The sequence below is a fragment of the Ovis canadensis genome, chromosome X, assembly GCF_042477335.2.
Source record: "Ovis canadensis isolate MfBH-ARS-UI-01 breed Bighorn chromosome X, ARS-UI_OviCan_v2, whole genome shotgun sequence".
NCBI lineage: Eukaryota > Metazoa > Chordata > Mammalia > Artiodactyla > Bovidae > Ovis > Ovis canadensis.
The window spans coordinates 1,038,930-1,057,622 of NC_091727.1; the positions used below are offsets into that span (position 1 = coordinate 1,038,930).

At 47.0% G+C, this 18,693-nt stretch overlaps 1 long non-coding RNA gene across 1 annotated transcript in view; it reads right to left on the bottom strand.

The window, feature by feature from the left end:
* Nucleotides 1-258: 258 nt before the first annotated feature.
* LOC138930901 (uncharacterized) overlaps nucleotides 259-18,693 on the bottom strand; it is a 73,989-nt gene continuing 55,554 nt past the window's right edge. The window contains exons 6-7 of the long non-coding RNA XR_011446270.1: nucleotides 5,251-5,363; nucleotides 259-1,015 (exon numbers count right to left, since the gene is read on the bottom strand). This is a non-coding gene — a long non-coding RNA (uncharacterized lncRNA). The remainder of the gene's footprint in view (nucleotides 1,016-5,250; nucleotides 5,364-18,693) is intronic.

The following is an 18,693-nucleotide window of genomic DNA, read 5'->3' on the forward strand; positions in this document are numbered from 1 at the left end:
TTGGAAGGACTGATGCTGAAGCTGAAGGTCCACAACTCTGGCCACCTGAATGGAAGAACCGACTCATTGGAAAAGACTCTGATGCTGGGAGGGATTGGGGGCAGGAGGAAAAGGGGACGACAGAGGATGAGATGGCTGGATGGCATTACTGACTCAATGGACATGAGTTTGAGTAAACTCTGGGAGTTGGTGAAGGACAGGGAGGCCTGGCATGCTGCAGTCCATGGGGTCACAAAGAGTCAGACACGACTGAGAGACTGAACTGAACTCAAGCCTTTATTAAGTGTAGTAGAAAAGTGTTTGCATATTACAGATAAACATGTATAATATCTATGTTTTAGAAAACTTAGAAATTTTTGCCTAGCTAAAAACTCATGACATTTTGATTCCACTCATTTGATTTAGTATGAATAGAATGCCAGATTTCTAATTAAAAAATAGCTCTGCAACAAGCAATGGAGGTTTAGTGTATAGCACAGGGAACTATAGGCAATATCTTATAATAACTCACAATGGAAAATAGTTTCAAAAATAATATATGTGCGTATTTGTACAACTGAATCACCTGGCTGGGCACCTGAATCATTGTAAGTCAACTACACTTCAATAAAATGTATCTGTTTTACAAAACAAACAGAAAAAAGCACAGCTTGGCTTGCCTGAAAATGGCGCTCCCTAAAGTCCCATAGGGTCACAGCACCTGCCATCCTGGTGGAAACCAGAGACGGGATCTAAGTCGTAAGCGACCTGCGTTGAGAAGATGCAAGCTGTGTCAGGGAGGCGGCCCCACAAAAGACCCAGTGCCGGGCACAAAGCGATGGGGCCGCCATGCGGCAGCCTGCACGGGTGGGACTGGGGATCCCACGCCTGGGCTGGTTGTACACGCCAGATACCAAATGGGGATGCAAGTGGGTTTTCCGTCAAGTTCTGAAGACAAGCTCTGATCCCAGAAATGCTGTGACTCCTGGAGTCCCCAGCCTCCATGATCCAATGCCTGATGTTCAGCGCTGATGTCCTAACAACAGAAATACAGTGCGTGGAAAAAATGTCATGTGCTTGAATCATCCCGAAACCTTCCCCCAACTCCCCGATCTGTGGAAATATCCATCTGCTGTGAAACCAGTCCCTGACGCCAAAAAATAGGTTGGGGACCTTGGCTTTAAAGCATCATCAGGCCGAAAAGCTCCCCGGGGCTCCCTAACTGCAGTCACTGCGGTCAGGACAGCTGTGCAGGGGTGAAGGAAGAAATTGCCAAGCTGTGCCGTGTCCCATCTGGACAAGAGTCCGGTCCTAATGAGAAACGGAGTTTGGTGGCAAGGTGCCCTGTGTTTAAACCGTCTTCTCAACGGTTTGTCACAATCCTTCCATTTGAGTATCTCTTTCATGGCAAAGAAAAACTGTAGAGTTTTCTCCTGGACAGACTCTAAATATAGACCCATGTGCGTCATCTTGAAGGTGCATGTGTTTGGAGGTGACCTCTTGGCTTGTTCCTCCTGGAGATGATGACCTCAGGGTTGGAGATTTTGTTTGTTTGTTTGTTTTTAATTGGAGGATACCTGCTTTACACTGTTGTGCTTCTAGGAGAATTCTTTGAGGGCAGGAAGAATTTTGTGTTTTTGTTTTTTTTGTGGAAAGTGTGTTTTTGTTCCTTATCTCTGCCAAGTCTACAAAGCACAGAAGATGCAGGGGTGAGCCTCTGCTGGGTACAAGCTGTGCATGCATGGGCAGGTCACGAAGCTGCTCAGAGGAGGTGATGGGTCACACACAGTCACCGTGAGGATCCACTGAGTTTGTGCGGGGAAACTTCCTACAGCCAGACCAGACCCTCAGCATGGTTTACGTGGAGGACTGTTGTCAGTGATACTGGCGTGGAAACCACTGTACGAGCACAGTGACTACTGCAGCTAGGACCAGAGCAATGACTACCGCCATGACGACTGCTGCTATGACAGCTATCATAGTGACTATGACCGGTATCATAGTGACGACTGCTACCCGACTGTGCCAACTAGGACCAGAGCAATGACTACCGCCATGACGACTGCTGCTATGACAGCTATCATAGTGACTATGACCGGTATCATAGTGACGACTGCTACCCGACTGTGCCAACTAGGACCAGAGCAATGACTACCGCCATGATGACTGCTGCCATGACTGGTATCATAGTGACTATGACTGGTATCATAGTGACGACTGCTACCCGACTGTGCCAACTAGGACCAGAGCAATGACTACCGCCATGATGACTGCTGCCATGACTGGTATCATAGTGACTATGACTGGTATCATAGTGACGACTGCTACCTGACTGTGCCAACTAGGACCAGAGCAATGACTACTGCCATGACGACTGCTACTATGACTGGTATCATAGTGACGACTGTTACCCGACTATGCCAACCAGACCTGGTGAAATCACTACTACAACTGCTAGCTTTACAACTACAACCGTAACCTTTACCATGATGAGTGCTGCTATGACCGGTATCATAGTGACGACTGTTACACGACTGTGCCAACTAGGACCAGAGCGATGACTACTGCAACTGTGAGCTTTACGACTACAGCGGCAACCGTTACCGTGATGACTGCTGCTGTGACTGGTACAAGAGTGACTCGTGTTGCATGACTGTGCCAACTAGGACCAGAGTGATGACTGCTATAATTATTAGCTTTACTATGACTATAATGCTTGCTACTGCTCTAACAATTAACACTGCTACAGCTGTTCCTATCCCAACTTCCTGTGACAACCACAACGACATCACTCGCTACTGCTACAAAAACTATTACAACCACTCCTACAGCTCTCTCACTTACTACTGCAGTGGCAACCATTACGATGACTAGTGTGCTTACAGATGCTACTAAAAGTATTACTCGTGCTACAACTGTGAAAGCATTTGTCGTTGTTGTGAAGTGGCTCAGTCGTCTCCGACCCTTTGCAACCCAGCAGACTGTAGCCTGCCAGGCTCCTCCGTCCATGGGATTTTCCAGGCAAGGATACTGGAGTGGGTTGCCGTTGCCTTCTCCAGAGGATCTTCCTGACCCAGGGACCGAACCTGGGTCTCGCGCTTTGTAGGCAGACGCTTTTACCGTCTGAGCCACCAGGGAATTGACAGCATTAGTACTAATACAATCACTGCTGCTGCTGCTGCTGCTAAGTTGCTTCAGTCGTGTCCGACTCTGTGCGATTCTAAAGACGGCAGCCCACCAGGCTCCCCCGTCCCTGGGATTCTCCAGGCAAGAACACTGGAGTGGGTTGCCATTTCCTTCTCCAATGCATGAACATGAAAAGTGAAAGTGAAGTCGCTCAGTTGTCTCCGACTCTGTGACCTCACGGACTGCAGCCCGCTAGGCTCCCCCATCCCTGGGATTCTCCAGGCAAGAGCACTGGAGTGGGTTGCCATTTCCTTCTCCAATGCATGAAAGCGAAAAGGGAAAGTGAAGTCGCCCGGTTGTGTGGCGTTAGGCTCTCCACTACAATTGTAACGTTGACCACTGTGACGATTACTAACACCATTAGCGCTGCTTCAGTTGTGAGCCCTGCTACAATGACTACAGAAGTCAGGACTGCCGCACGACTGGTCCACAGGTTACGGTTACCACTGCTGCTGAGACACCGACTGCTATAACAACTCTGGCTGGTTCTGCAAGGCTTACCGCTGCTGCAGGAACTTTACAGACGAGCACTCCTGCAGCTGTTTCTCTCACCATCACAAGCGCAGCACTTCTGATGACTAAAGCAATGACCGCCAAAACCACTGCTGCTGCTGTAGCTCCCACAAAACTGGTCCCGCTAGAACAACTCCGACTCCAGAGACTACTGTTCTCATCGCAATTGCTGTCATAATAAATCTTCGCTGCTGCTACACCTACTGTTATTACAATCAGGGCTGCCTCCACGATAAGAATCACAACTCCTATGACTCGCCTAACGACCGCAGTTGTGACTGTGACAAAAACGTCTATCACAAGCACTGCTACAACCATTACCACTGGGACAACAACTGTTACAATTGTCCTGCTACAAGCCCTACTGCGACTATCACACTTGCCAGGAGTACACTTACAACAGTTACTAGAACTTCGAAGATTACAGACACTACTATAACTATTACTAGTGCTACAACTGTAATTAATATAAGTAGTAGCATTGTAATTACCACTCTGTCATTGTAATTACCAAACTGTCAGGTTTACTACAATTTGGGCTTCCCTGGTAGATCAATGTGAAAGAATCTACCTGCCAGTGAAGGAGATGCGGAAAATAGTAGGTTCAGTCCCCAGGAAGATCCCCTGGAGGAGGGCACGGCAACCCACTCCAATATTCTTGACTAGAAAACTCCGTGGACAGAGGAGCCTGGTGAGCTACATTCCACGGGGTTGCAAAGAGTCGGACATGGCTGAATCGACTTAGCATGCATTGCAATAGTGCAAAAGAGACCTTTTATGGGTCCAGACTCACCTCCAAAGTTGGCAAGGGCAAGAGGGTATTTATGGCCAACGAGCAAGTGGGGGTCAGTGGATGGAAAAGTCACTGGTTGGGGGATTGTGCCTCAACTGACCTTACAGGATTCCCACCAAGGGCTGGGCAGGGTCACGAGATACCATTTGGGGGTGGTGGAGAATGAGGAACCCGATCAGATATTGAGACAAACTGATACAGAGTCAACCACACACAGTCTAGATGAGCATGCAGACTCTTCCACACTTAGGAACTGTCGGACCTGAGGGACACCTGACTCAGGCATTCTGCTTCAGTTTTCTCATTTATAATTAAGGGCCAGGGACTTCCCTGGTGGTCCAGCGGTGAAGACTCTGCTTGCCGATGCAGGGGACACAGGTCCCATCCCTGGTCTGGGAAGATCCCACATGCTGCGGGGCAGCTAAGCCCGTGCGCCCAAACTACAGAAGCCCACGTGAGCTAGCGGCTCTGCAACGACAGAAGCCACTGCAATGAGAAGGCCGCACACGGCAACTGCAGCGCAGCCGCCACTCTCCTCTGCAACTAGAGGGAAGCCGGCACAGCAGTAGAGACTCAGCACGGCCAAAAATAAATAAAAAGTATTTTTTAAAAGTTCTTGAGAGAGGAAATCCTGAGTTCTCATCACAAGGAAAACAACAACAACAACAACAACAAATGTATATATAGATAAAGAATCATGTCTTCTCACAAAGTAGTTCATGGCACGCACACAAACGTTTCGTCACACAGACACGCACACTCACCAGGAACTGACTCACCGGTTCTAGAGACGGCGTGCGAATTTAGTCTCTTGCCGATTTGGATCACTCCACTTCCATTTTCGGCGTATCCACAAGGGCCGTCCGTAAAGTCAAGGGACTCTTCCGAGTTTCTGAAATTATGAAAAGGATAAAAGCATTTCAGTAGAGGCATGGATGGTTGGAACTCTTTCCCAAACAGCTGTAATTTTTTTTTTTTTGGTAGCACATGCCAGTGAAGGGGATTTTAGCAAATACTGTAATGATTATTATTATTATTATTATTTTACTTATTTATTTAGCTGTGCTATGTCTTACTTGCAGCATGTGGAATCTAATCCCTTGACCAGGGATAAAACCTGGGCTCCCTGTATTGGGAGTGTGGAGCTTTAGCCACTGGACCAGCAAGGAAGTCTCTGAATACTTTCATTCTTAAAATGGATTTCAATTCCAAATTTTCATGTGAGAAGACCTGCCCCCCTTTCTGTTGTTTTTACCCATTAAGTTGTGCCCGACTCTTTGCAATCCCGTGGACTGCAGCCTGCCAGGCTCCTCTGTCCATGGGATTCTCCAAGCAAGAATACTGGACTGGGTTACCATTTCTTTCTCCCGGGGGTCTTCCTGACCCAGGAATAGAACCCCCATCACCTGCTTAGCAGGTAGACTCTTTACCACTGAGCCACCTGGGAAGTTCCATCCCACTTTTAAAGGCCACTAATTTACAGAGGAAAGTATCAAACACATAATGATCAACTTTTTTTTATTTTTTCCCCTCAGAGAAGAATATGCAAATTATTTTGTCATCATTAGAAAATCCTATTAAAGATATTTTGTCCCCGTTCCAGGGTTTGAAGGATCTGAAAGCAAGAATGACTTGGCTGTGAGCTGATTATTGCAAAACTTTAGTAAATCATAATCTGTTTCGCTTCCTGTTTTTTGATATTTTTTGAAGTGCGGATTAAGAACCAAACCCTCTTTGCTCTTTCTAACTGCTCTGTAGGCAAAAAATTTGCATAATGCAAAGAATGTTCGATTTAGGGCATAAATCTATCTGGCTGGATATTCATTTGTTTACTTAGAAACTGGTTTCCTCCGCACAGCCCAAGTCTGCAGCACTGGATGGTTACTGACCTCAATTCGCTGTTGTTCATTCACTAAGTCATATCCAACTATTTGCAACTCCATGGACTGCAGCATGCCAGGCCTCCCTGTCCATCACCACCTGCCAGAATTTACTGAAACTTTGCTCAGACTCATGTCCATTGAGTCGGTGATGCCATCCAACCATCTCAACCTCTGTCATCCCCTTCTCCTCCTGCCCTCAATCTTTCCCAGCATCAGGGTCTTTTCCAATGAACCAGTTCTTCCCATCAGGTGGCCAAAGTATTGGAGTTTCAGCTTCAGCATCAGTCCTTCCAATGAATATTCAGGACTGATTTCCTTTAGGATGGACTGGTTGGATCTCCTTGCAGTCCAAGCCACTCTCAAGAGCCTTCTCCAACACCACAGTTCAAAAGCATCAATTGTCTGGTGCTCAGTCTTCTTTATGGTCCAACTCTCACATTCATACATGACCACTGGGAAAACTATAGCTTTGATTATAAGGACCTTTGTCAGCAAAGTGAGGTCTCTGCTTTTTAACACGCTGTCTAGGTTTGTCTTAGCTTTCCTTCCAAGGAGCAAGCGTCTTAATTTCATGGCTGCAGTCACCGTCCACAGTGATATTGAGTACAATACTGTGAATTGTATTAACTGTACTGAAAATTATTTGAACACTACTTTGGGAGTAAAAGATAATTCTACAGTACCTTCACTGTGGAATTTTTAATAAAGATTTTTTTTTTTCCCCTCATGAATGCTTGGCAGTCTAATATCATTGTGTCATTTCTTGCAGCTGAGATGACATGAAGCCAAACCCATATTTGTTCTGCTACTCTTATCTTTCCATGAGCACCTGTAGAGGTTTTTTTTTTTTTTTTTTAATCTTTTGGACAATGGTACCAGAACACGTGTAGAACTGGTTTTCTTTCCAATTTTCACTGAGAACTCAGCATGTAGTCATTTTTTTCTATTTCTTGGCTTCCAACATTCATCTCTCATCATTTCTATAGTTAGTGTTTCTGGTCGATATAGCGCGTATTCCCTTGTAGGAAATCCTGTTTCCAGTTTCGCTTTGGTGAGTGTTGTTGGTGTCTCTAAGTTGCTGTTCTATCCCCATAAGCATTTTAAACTCTCCTCTGCTTGCTGGAAACATTTTTTTCCTCCTCAGTTTTCTGCTTCACCAAAAAATTGATTTCTCACCGCACAAAGCGCCTGCATTCATACTTTAAACTCCGAGGTGATGTTTATCTATCTCGTGCACACTACTGTATCTCTGTTTATTTCTCAGGATCAAATACCCCAATTTTCTCTGAATCCCAGAGATTTTTAAATCATTTTTTTTTTGTTATGAAAATCTTTTCTTTTCATAGTTGGAATAGACTCAGCTGACAGTGTTGTGTTGGTTTTGGATGTGTAGCAGAGTGATTCCATTACACATATATTTTTCAGACTCTTTTCCCTTATACATCATTACAAGACACTGAACATAACTTCGTGTTCTAAATAGAAATACTTTGTTACTTGGTCGGTCGTATCCAACCTTTGTGACCCCATGGACAGTAGCCATCCAGACTCCTCTGTCCATGGGATTCTCCAGGCAAAAAGAGTGGAGTGGGTTGCCATTCCCTTCTCCAGGGGGTCTTCCCAACCCAGGGATTGAACCTGGGTCTCCTGCATTGCAGGCATATTTACCATCTGAGCAACCAGGGAAACCCATATATTTATCGGTGTGTATTATCTATTTTACATATAGTACTGAGGATTGGACACGACTCAGTGACTTCACTTTCACTTTTCACTTTCATGCAGTGGAGAAGGAAATGGCAACCCACTCCAGTACTCTTGCCTGGGAACCCCATGGACGGAGAAGCCTGGTGGGCTGCAGTCCATGGGGTCGCCGAGAGTCAGACACAACTGAGCGACTTCACTTTCACTTTTCACTTTCATGCATTGGAGAAGGACATGGCAACCCACTCCAGTGTTCTTGCCTAGAGAATCCCAGGGACAGGGGAGCCTGGTGGGCTGCCGTCTATGGGGTCGCATAGAATCAGACACGACTGAAGCGACTTAGCAGCAGCAGCAGCAGCCATGTGTATATGTCAATCCCAAACTCCTAATTTACCCCTTCCTCCTTTTTTCCTTCTTTTTCAATTACTCTGGTTTTTTTTTTTTTTTTTGGTTTTGGTTCAGGAAGATCCCCGGGAGAATGGAATGGCCACCCACTCCAGTATTCCTGCCTGGAGAATCCCATGGACACAGGAGCCTGGCAGGCTACAGTCCATGGGGTCGCAAGAGTCAGACATGACTGACCGACTAACACTTCCTTTTGCTTTCTTACTTAGCAATATGTATAGCAAAATGCCTTCTGTAATTTTGATATCAGAGTGCCGCCTAGACCATTTATTTAAGGCATGCATGATATTGACTTCTCCCTCTTTGAAACCCTTATTAGAGATTTTAATTGGAGATTGACTGTGAAGGAGGGAGTCACCATCCTGATTAAAATTAGCTCTATGAAATCAGCCTTGGGGGATGGACTGTTACTCAAGGAAAGGAGAAGAAGGGAGACATCCTGGTTGGGGGATGGGGAGGGCGAGATTCTGCTTTGTAGAGGTGGGAGGCAGATGAGACTGGTCACCCCCTCCCCCTCATCCATCTAACAAACTGCTCATTTGAGACAGAGGTCCTGGGAGGTGTAGACAGACTCCCAGTGGGGACAATTCCTGCTCCCAGGGAACCTCTATTGCAATAGGAAGAATAAGCAGTGAATAACAATAATAAGGGGCTTCCCTGGCAGCTGAGGAATGAAGAATTCCCCTGCCAGTGTAAGAGACCCGGGTTTGGTCCCTGGGTCAGGAGGATCCCCTGGAGGAAGGCATGGCAACCCGCTCCGGTATTCTTGCCTGGAGAATCCCATGGACAGAGGATCCTGGTGGGCTACAGTCCACGGGGTCGCAAAGAGTCGGACACAACTGAGCAACTAAACAACAACAAAAAGAAGCTAAGGGCTAAAGAATGTGATGTGTGTATTAAGGAATTTAAAAGATGGTGAGAAAGGTCCCTGTGAATGGAAAAGTCAGGGGCGATCTAAGGGGGTGATTTCATCTTTAAAAATAATTTTTTTACTGGAGGATAATTGCTTTGCAATGTGTTGGTTTCTGCTGTACAATGAAGTGAATCAGCCGTATGTGTACAGATACTCTTCCCCTCCTAAGCCTCCTCCCTCCCGTCCACCCCTCTAGGTCATCACAGAGCACCAAGCTGAGTTCCCTGAGCCACGCAGCAGCTTCCCACTAGCTGTCCATTTCACACACGGTTGTGTAGAGATGAGGAAACAATGGAAACCGTGACAGACTTTATTTTCTTTGGCTCCAAAATTACTGCAGATGCTGACTGCGCCCATGAAATTAAAAGACACTTACTCCTTGGATGAAAAGCTATGACCAAGCTAGATAGCATTTTAAAAAGCAGAGACATTACTTCGGCAACAAAGGTTCCTCTACTCAGAGCTATGGCTTTTTCAGTAGTCATGTATGGATGTGAGAGTTGGACCATAAAGAAGGCTGAGCACCAAAGAATGGATGCTTTTGAACTGTGGCATTGCAGAAGACTCTTGAGAGTCCCTTGGACTGCAAGGAGATCCAACCAGTCCATCCTAAAGGAACTCAGTCCTGAATATTCATTGGAAGGACTGATGATGAAGCTGAAACTCCAATACTCTGGCCACCTGATGGGAAGAACTGGTTCATTGAAAAAGACCCTGATGCTGGGAAAGATTGAAGGCGTGAGGAGAAGGGGGCGACAGAGGATGAGATGGCTGGATGGCATCACCAGCTCGATGGACATGAGTTTGCACAAACTCTAGGAGACAGTGAAGGACAGGGAAGCCTGGCGTGCTGTGATCCATGGGGTTGCAAAGAGTCGGACATGACTTAGCCACTGACCAACAAGAAACATTGGGATGCCTAGAACACTTAAGGCTGTGGTCCATGTGCATGATGGCGGCTGGGTCTCAGCTGGTGGCTGCCACGGTGGTGACAAGTGGACACACAGCAACTGTATGTGATGGACAGAACTGGCAAGGCTCGGAAACGTTTTGACTCTGGTGGAGAAGAAAGAGTCAAGCTTCCGCCTTGTTTTGACCAGCTGAATGACGCTATTTACAAGGACAGGAAAGGCTGCGCGGTACGGACCGAACAGTGTCCCTCACCTCAAATTCGTACGCTGAAGCCCTTGACCCTCAGCACAATGGTGTTAGAAGCTGGGCTGTGATGAGATGCAGATGAACTCTTGAGGGTGGGGCCCCCATGATCGCCTTGGAGAAGGACATGGCAAACCCACTCCAGTATCCTTGCCTGGAGAATCCCATGAACAGCGGTGCCTGGTGGGTCCAATGGGTCTTAAGAGTCTAACACAACGGAGAGACTTCACACACACACACACACACACACATAAGGAGAGAGAGAGACCACATTTGTATTCTCTGCACCACGTGAGGATGTGGGGAGAAGGCAGCCACGTGTCTACCAGGAAGAGAGCCTGCCTCAGGACTTTATCAGCCCACGCTGTGATCTTGAACGTCCAGCTTGCAGAACTGTGAGAGGATGAATTCCTGTCGTTTAGCCCGGTCTCTGGCATTTTATTACAGCATCTGGAGCTAAGGCGCCAAGTGTGGTGGACTTTTGCTGGTCTTGCCTCTTGCACAGGCGACACCATTGCCTTTGTTTTGGGGAACTAAGCCTCTTTTCCTATGCAGAGCGTTCTTCCATCACCAGTGATGTTAGTCATGCATGGGTTACGGTTGATGACTCCAGTTTTCTGACCACCTTTTGTTCAGAAAATGGGATTGGGACGGTTCATTCCAATTTGTTGCCACTGTTTAGTTGCTAGGTCGTGTCTGACTCTTTTGCAGCCCCACGGACTAGGCTGCCGGGCTCCTCTGTCCATGGAATTCTCCAGGTAACAATACTAGAGTGGATTCCCATGCCCTTCTCCAAAGGGATCTTCCCGACCCAGGGATCGAACCTGGGTCTCCCGCATTGTAGGCAGATTCCTTACCGTCTGAGCCACAAGGGAAGCCCAGCTATTCCAATTCAGTTTGTCTAAATCTAAATGGGTTGCAATTTCCACCTCCAGGGGATCTTCCCAACTCAAGGATCAAACCTAGGTCTCCTGCATTGCAGGCAGATTCTTTACCAGCTCTTCCTGACCCAGGGATCGAACCCAGCTCTCCCGCATTGCAGGCAGATTCTTTACCAGCTGAGCCACCAGGGAAGCCCAAGAATACTGGAGTGGGTTGCCTGTCCCTTCTCCAAGGGAATCTTCCCAACTCAGGAATCGAACTGAGGCCTCCTGCATTGCAGGCGGATTCTGTACCACTGAGCCATCTGGGAAGCCCGGAGTGTGTGTATAAATAAATATAAGCATACAGACAGACAGACAGACAATGGTGTATTATTTAGCCATAAGGAAAACGTGAAATAGTGCCCTTTGGAGCAATATGGATAGCCTTAGACGGTATTATGCTGAGTGAAGTAAGCCAGACAGCAAAAGGCAAATGTCATATGGTATCACTTACACGTGGAATCTCAAATGACACAAACCCAGCTTATGTATAAAACAGAAACAGATCCACTGACAAAAAAACAAACTTAGGGTTACCAAAGAGGGGGCAGGCGAGGCAATAAATTAGGACTTTGGGATGAGCATACAGACACTGCTGCTGCTGCTGCTGAGTCGCCTCAGTCGTGTCCGACTCTGTGCAGCCCCGTAGATGGCAGCCCACCAGGCTCCCCCGTCCCTGGGGTTCTCCAGCAAGAACACTGCAGTGGGTTGCCATTTCCTTCTCCAATGCATACAGACACTGCTGTATATAAAATAGACAAGCAAAAAGGACCTACTGTATGGCATAATATTGAGTCAGTATTCTGTAAGAACCTAAAAGGGAAAAGGATCTTCGCACACATATTATATGCATACATATATGTGTATATACACGCACATAAGAGACGCAGGTTTGATCCCTGGGGTGGGGAAGGGCCCCTGGTGAAGGGCCTAGCAACCTACTCCAGCATTCTTGCCTGGAGAATCGATGGACAGAGGAGCCTGGTGGGTTCTGTCCATATGGTCGCAAAGCCCTGGACACAACTGGCAGTGACTTAGCATGCATGCTCACATATATACACACACATATATGACTCATATATATACACACATATATGACTTATATATATACACACATATATATGACTAAAGCCCTTTGCTGTACACCTGAAATTACTAACCCTAACCCTAACCCTGTGGTATAGGGTTAGTATACCACACTGTCCGTCAACTCTACCTCAATTAATAAAAAAATAAAAATAAAAACAACAACAGACAAAGCCTTAAAGCACAGAAGCCATCATCCTTTAAAGGGCTTCTCCGATTAAGTCAGGCCCACCACCACCCCTTTCCTCTTGATGAGCTCAAGTTCACCCACTGCAACATCGTCACGAGCTGGGGGGCTGGGCTGACATCCACCGAGCTCACACTCCAAGGGGGGAGATTATACCGGGTGTTTCCACTAGGGGAGCAGCAGTCTTGAGGCCACTCCAGAATCCTGCCTACCACTGCTCCTTGCGACATAGCCTGAGCCTCCAGGGCCTCAGCGTGCCTCCTGGTAAACACACCTGAGATCTGACAGGGGCCTCCTCAGATTTCCTGGGCAATTCCAGGTCCACTCACAGCGATATTCTGCCTGGTCTCTAAAGGGACTCAATGGGGAGGCAAGGTCGCACAGAGCAATCGAATTTTCATGACATTAGATTGCTCTATATTTGCAAAACGGTTCTTGCCTGGTGGCTCGGGGGGCCAGGAATCTGCCTGAAGTGGAGGAGGCCCAGGTTCAGTCCCTGGGTCGGAAATATCCCCTGGACAAGGGCATGCATGGCAACTCACTCCAGGACTCTTGCCTGGAGAATCCAATGGACAGAGAAGCCTGGCGGGCCACAGTCCATCGGCTCTCAAAGAGTAAGTCTTTATTTTATTTTATTTTCCCTCCAGCCTAGGAGTTTTCAAAATATCCCTTATAATACAACACAAGTCTGTGTTAGGTTTAGAAAAGGATATCTCCTCAGTTTCTCCGCACTGTGGGCTCAAGAAGTCTTCCTCTCGAGTCCCGACCATCTGCCCTGTTCCCCCCAAAACATCTTCTTCCAATTATGAGGCCATTTGTTCTCCTTTCTCCTGAGAGGAAACAAGAGCCCGTCAACGCATTTGGCCGACTGGCACGCGGCAATCGCCATCCACCCGTCATGGCTTGGCGAGCGCTACCTGACGCAGTGCGAGCGGGCTGTGCTCGCTTCTGCCCACCTGCTGGGCAGCCTCACGGAGGCTCTGAGGAACACGGGGTCCATTTAAGGCTGACTTTTCTAGGAGAGACTGAGTCTCTACCTTCTAGGAACTAGCCAGTGAGCTCCAAAGAACTTGGACAGCTTTATTGAGCCATTTTGATTCCCCCTCCCCCGTTTTGTAAAAAAATAAAATAAAATAGTCACTGTGGTGAGCCATTCATAAAATAAAATATATCATTTTCACCATTTAAAAACATACAGTTCAGTAGCATTAAGTACATTCACAGGGTTCTGGAACTCACACCAACACGCATCTCCAGGACTCACTGTTCTTGGAAAACGGAAAGGGTTAGGGTTAAACTGTAGCCCCACAGCCTCCGTCAACCAGCATCTTCCTGTCCTTTAAGTCTGCCCTCTCCAGGGGGCACACATGAGTGGAACCATATAGGATGTGCCCTCCTGCGTCTCGTTTATTTCACTGAGCATAATTCCGAGACGGCTCAGCGGTAAAGAACATGCCTGCAGGAGATGAGGGTTGGATCCCTGGGTCAGGAAGACGCCCTGGAGGAGGGCATGGCAACGACTCCAGCATTCTCGCCAGGAGAATCCCGTGGACAGAGGAGCCGGGCGGGCTGCAGTCCGTGGGGTCGCCGGGCTGGACAGGACTGAGCGACTAGACGACAACAAAGTTCTCAAGATTCATCCACATCGTTAGCCTCTGCCGGAATTTCCTTCCTCTTTAAACGTAAAGGCCGCTCCGTTGTGTCTGACTCTTTCCAGTCCCATGGACTGCATGTAGCCCACCAGGCTCCTCTATCCATGGGATTCTCCAGGCAAGAATACTGCAGTGGGTGGCCGGGTCTCCCACATTGCGAGCAAATTCTTTGCCATCTGAGCCGCCAGGAAAGCCTGTGTAAAGGCTGAGTAATATTCCCTTTCTGGGTGGACCACCTTTTCCTTATAAATTCACCCCTCCTTGGACTCTCGGCTTGTTTGCACACTTCAGCAGTTGTGAACGGCACTGCTATGAACACAGGTGTGCAAATCTTTCTATAAGACCCTGTTTTTTGTTTTATTGGAGGCTCAATACGCTCTCTGCTTTGGGGTGGAGTCGACATGGCTCCAAAGGAGAACGTGGAGTTCGAATCTCCTCACAGGGCCTCATCTCAGCACACGGGCCCAGCTGCACGCAACTGGCCACAAACTACAGCACTGGACGCCTCAGGACACACAAACAGCGAGACAGAATGATGTACATCAAGACGGAACGACAGAGAGATATGTTAAGATGAAAGAGCATGGTCAAAACCTACAAGACCAAATCCATGAAGAGAAAATAGGTAATTTTCTACCTGAAAAAGCATTCACAGGAATGCTACTGAGTTAACCAAAATCTCACAAATAGCATGGAGGGGTTTCGGAGAACATAAAAGAAATGTCTCACAAGGACCTAGAAGAAAAAAAAGAAAATCCGTGATGAACAGCGCAATAACTGAAATGAAAAAATATACTGAAAGGAACCGGCAGCGGAGTGACCAAGGCAGATGAACAGGTAAGCAAGCTGGCGGAGGGAAAGAGTCGGTATTCTTCTCAGGAGAATATTCTCACCCGGGGAACATTCTTCTGAGGAGCAGAATAAGACAGGAATGAAGAAAAATGAGGAGAGCCTCAGAGACGCCCGGGACCACATTCAAACACACCAACGCTCAAATTATTTACTCAGTTATTACCCTCCTCTCCCAGCAGGAGGAGAGAAAGGGTCTGAGAGAATACTGGAAGAGATGATAGTTGACAGCGTCCCTAACATCAGAGAGGAAATAGCTACACGAGGCAGGAAGTGCTGAGAGGCCCACGAAGCAGAAACCGAAGAAAAACACGCCCAGACGCATATTAATCGAACTAACAAAAATGAAATTCAAAGGAAAAGAACTATGAAAAGCAGCAAGGGAAAAACAACCACATACAAAGCAGTCTCCACAAGTTTATCAGCTGAGTTTTCGGCAGAAACTGTGGGATAGAAGAGAAAGGCAGCATGCGTTTGAACTGATGAAAGGGAGGAACCTACAAGCAAGATGACCCTACCCAGCAAGGGTCTCAGTCAGATTCCACAGAGAAACAGGAAGCTTCACCGACAAGCAAACGCTGAGGGAATTCAGCACCAGCAAAGCAGCTTTGTAAAACTCTTTGCAACCCTGTGGACTATACAGTCCATGGGATTCTCCCAACCCAGGGATCCAACCCAGGCCTCTCGCATTGCAGGCGGATTCTTTACCAGCTGAGCTGCAAGAGAAGCCCAAAAATGTTTTATAAAACAGCAGATGCTGAACGAACTTCTCTGTACGCAGAAAAGACAAGAAAAAGACCTGCAGAAACAAGCGCAAAACAATTAAGAAAACGGCAGTAAGAACATACATATTGATAATTACCTTAAAGGTAAATGGATGAAATGCCCCAGCCGAAAGACACTCGACTGGCTGAAGGGATATAAAAAATGGATACGAAGCATATATCTGGATATATGCTTCCTACACGAGACTCATCTCAGAACTACAGACAGCACAGACCAAAAGTGAGGAGATGGAAGAGAGATTCCATACAAACGGAAATCAAAAGAAAGCTGCAGTAGCCATACTCATATCAGATAAAACAGAGTTTAAAATCCACCCGATTACAAACGACAAGGAAGGGAGCTACATGAAGATCCAGGGATCAGTCTAAGGAGAAGACATAATAGTGATACATATTTATGCACCCAACATATGAGCGTATATTCAATACGTACATTCAATACATAAAGCAAATGCTAACAGCCGTCAAAGGGGCAGTCAACAGTGACACAATTACAGTGGGGGGACTTTAGCATCCCATTTACACCCGTGGACACATCATTCAGGCATAAAAGAGCGAAAGACAAGCTTTAAATGACGCAGCACACCCGACAGATTTAGTGAGTGTGAGCCAGTCGGTCATGCCCAGTTCTTTGCAATTCCATGGACTGTAGCCCACCAGGCTCGCATGTCCGTGGGACGTCCTGTCCACGGGCAAGAATCCTGGAGGGGGGTGCCATTTAGTTCTCCACAGACAGATTAATGGATATTTATAGACGTTCCACCCCAAAAGCAGCAGCATATGCTTTCTTCTCAAATGCACACAGAACATTCTGCAGGATAGGTGAGATCTTCGGTCACAAATCAAGCCTGGGTAAATTTAGGAAAACAAATCACATCAAGCATTTTTTCCAACCACAATCCGAGGAGACTAGAAATCAATTACAGGGAAAAAAATTATAAAAACAGAAACACATGGAGGCTAAATAATACTCTGCAGCTGCTGCTCAGTCGCTTCCGTCGTGTCCGACTCTGCGTGACCCCATAGACGGCAGCCCACCAGGCTCCCCCATCCCTGGGGTTCTCCAGGCAAGAACACTGGAGTGGGTTCCCATTTCCTTCTCCAATGCACGAAAGTGAAAAGGGAAAGTGAAGTCGCTCAGTCGTGTCTGACTCTCAGGGACCCCATGGACTGCAGCCCACCAGGCTCCTCCATCCATGGGATTCTCCAGGCAAGAGTACTGCACTGGGGTGCCATTGCCTTCTCCAAACAATACTCTACTTAATAACAAAAAGATCATTGAAGAAATCAAAGAGGAAATTTAAAAAATACCTAGATACAAATGACAAGAAAAACACGAAGGACCCAAAACCTGTGGGCTGCAGCCAGCGCAGTTCTAAGAGTAAGTTTATAGCAACTCCGTCTCACCTCGAGGAACAGGGGAAACCTCAAGTAAACAATCCAACCTCAAACCTAAAGCGACTAGGAAACGAAGAACACGCGAAATCCCAAGTTCGTAGAGGGGAAGAAATCAGGAAGCCCAGAGCAGAAATACATGACATAGAGGGAAGGAAGCAATAGCAAAGGTCGATGGGGCTAAAAGCCGGTGCTTTGAGAAGATAAACAGAAGTAAGACACCCTTTAGCCAGACTCGTCAAGAAAATAAAGGGAGAAGACTCAAATCCACAAAGTTAGAAATGCACAAAGGAGAAGTTACAACCGACACCACAGAAACACAAAGAATCAAAACAGACGGCTGCAGACAGCTCTACGCCGATACCATGGACAGCTGGAAGAAATGGACCGATTCTTAGACACATACAGTGTGTATGAACACACCAATCATAAGAGATGAAATTATAACTGTTCTAAAAGAAAAAAAACTTCCAACAAAGGTACGGGACCTGATGGCTTCCGAGGCAAATTCTATCAAACCCCTTGCTGCTGCTGCTGCTAAGTCACTTCAGTCGTGTCCGACTCTGTGCGACCCTATAGACGGCAGCCCACCAGGCTCCCCCGTCCCTGGGATTCTCCAGGCAAGAACACTGGAGTGGGTTGCCATTTCCTTCTCCAATGGATGCAAGTGAAAAGTGAAAGTGAAGTCGCTCAGTTGTGTCTGACTCCTAGCGACCCCATGGACTGCAGCCCTCCACACTCCTCCATCCGTGGGATTTTCCAGGCAAGAGTACTGGAGTGGGGTGACAGAGAAAAGCTAACACCTGGCTATTTCTGCTTTATTGACTATGCCAAAGCCTTTGACTGTGTGGCTCTCCATAAACTGGAAAATTCTGAGAGAGATGGGAATACCAGACTGCCTGACCTGCCTCTTGAGAAACCTGTATGCAGGTCAGGAAGCAACAGTTAGAACTGGACATGGAACAACAGACTGGTTCCAAATAGGAAAAGGAGTGCGTCAAGGCTGTATATTGTCCCCCTGCTTATTTAACTTCTATGCAGAGTACATCATGAGAAATGCTGGGCTGGAGGAAGCACAAGCTGGAATCAAGATTGCCAGAAAAATATCAATAACCTCAGATATGCAGATACCACCACCCTTATGGAAGAAAGCAAAGAAGAACTAAAGAATCTCTTGATGAAAGTGAAAGAGGAGAGTGAAAAAGTTGGCTTAAAGCTCAACATTCAGAAAACGAAGATCATGGCATCTGGTCCCATCACTTGATGGCAAATAGATGGGGAAACA